Source organism: Triticum dicoccoides, chromosome 5B, assembly GCF_002162155.2.
Source record: "Triticum dicoccoides isolate Atlit2015 ecotype Zavitan chromosome 5B, WEW_v2.0, whole genome shotgun sequence".
NCBI classification, from domain to species: domain Eukaryota; kingdom Viridiplantae; phylum Streptophyta; class Magnoliopsida; order Poales; family Poaceae; genus Triticum; species Triticum dicoccoides.
Window position 1 is genome coordinate 412,683,373 of NC_041389.1, and position 2,225 is coordinate 412,685,597.

Sequence of the window (2,225 nt, forward strand, 5' to 3'; positions counted from 1 at the left end):
CCTGGTGCCATTTGCCGGAAGCTACGCAAAGCTACGCAGTCTATGGCCCCCCAAAAAAGCCGCTGTGAACGGGTCGATATTGTCGAGCTTCGTCTCTTGAAGGCACACAACATGGCAAGAGGAGGAAGCGATAGTGGCGTTGACTGCCGACCGCCTATCAGGGCAATTGAGGCCCCTGACATTCCAGCTCAAAAAATTGATCGGTTGTGTCGACATGATCTAACCATGATAGCCCTTGACCAAAGCCACATAACATGTGCCAGGATAGTGGAGTTCGAATCAGCAGCATACAGACTACAGAAAGATACAAAAGCCAACTCAAACGGGTGTACAACCACCCCTACAGACCTGAGACAAGGCGTCACCACAATACACCCATACAGCACACTTCCATTTTGATATGTCTGTAAGGCGCTGACATGGTACAAAGTGGTGTACTACAATCATGGGATACTCTTCTGTAAATGTTTCTGTCTTTTGGGTAGAAAGTAGCACATGTGAAAAGCTCTCCACGAAGTAGCGGAGACAATGTCGCTAGCTGACGCCCATGTTATTAAGGTGCTAGCGTCGCGGAAATTGCTTTTGGAGGCTGAGCTCCGTGGAGGCCTCCAAATGCAAAATACAAAATTCATGAATTCATATTTTTAAATTTCAAAAAATTGTAGAAAAAATTCAGAGATAGATGAAGGCGTAGTGCACTAGTGTGTAAATTTTTAGGATGAAATATGTTGGAATGAAAGTTGTGTAAAAAAGACAAATCTGAGACTTTTTAACACATGATACTATTCATCCTCCCAGACTTTGAATTTATCTTTTTTGTATAGGTCGCATTTTGACGTATTTCATCATAAAATTTTACACACATACGCCTCACATCCTTGTTTAATTGTACCAAAATTTCAGATTTTTTTGAAATATAAAATTTTGAATTTTATTTTTTTTTTTCAAAAAATCAGCCTTCATGGAGGCCGAGTGCCAAAACGCCATTCTCCTAGCGTCGTCAGTATTTTCGACGTCCACTTTACTGAGTTCTTCCTCTTGGCAATGGTCAGCATGATTCATGCAGATTCCTCTTTCAAGATTATGAGTGTCTCAAGGACTATCTAATTACAGGTTGGTTCGCCGTGCGTACATCTATTAGCTGTACTTAATAAATTCAGGCACATTTTTATTACTTCCTCCGTTTCATAATATAAAAGCATTTTTTTGAGCTGATAATATAAAAACATTTTTGACACTACAATAGTATAAAAAACGATCTTATATTATGAGACGGAGGGAATAGTACAAGTTACGATAGCAGTCGGTCAGAAAAAAAAGATGTTCTGAAACCGGCCGGATCGGCACGCACGCACGCATGTTTCTCTCGTGGGCGACGGTTTTGGCACGTACGCACGTTCGGTCCTGAAGCAGTTTAGACACGGGGAAACAGTGCCCGACGATTCGTAATCGGTCGATGGGTATCCTGTCGAGTGTTGATCATACGGCAGTACGGCGATGGTTAACAGACTCCATGTCCAGTCTCACTCGCTCTGCATGCACGTAAAGTGAATATAAAAGGAAAAACCGGAAAGTGATTTTTTTTTTGATGAAAAGGGGTTGCCCCCCACCCAACTTTATAGAAAGCCAAGACAGACAACCAGGCACGGACTGTTAACAGCGCTCGGTGACCACCGAAAAGTGAATAGAAAAGAGAAAACGGAAATGAAAAAAGAAAGGAAAGTACGAAAATGAAAAAACAGACAAAGAGAGAAAAGAAACAAGTCTGGGAAGGAGCTAGTTGGACCGGCTCAAGTGTACGTAGTGGGGAGCAGGATTTGGTCGCTAACTAGCGACCTAGGCGTCAAATAGGAGCTGCCCCTGTGGAACTGGGCGCTGTTTCTTTTAGAAAAAAAAGCTAGAATTTGTCATTAACACTTCTTTGGGGACGAGCACTTCGGAGCCAATGCTAGACCATAGGGCCAAATGCGCGCCTTCCGGAAAGCAGCGGCGGACTGTGCACTCCAAGATGTGGGGTGGCGCGGCGTCCCCTTTACATGGGATAATAAACAGCAAGGAGAGATGAATGTGAAGGCAAGATTAGACCGTACAATGGTCAACTCCAAATTCCTTGATTTGTTTGAGTACACAAGTGTGAAGCACATAAGTAGTGTGGAATTGGACCACTGCTTTGTGCTGGTGGAGTTGAGATCGAATTTGGATACAGGCTGGACCCAGGGTCGTCG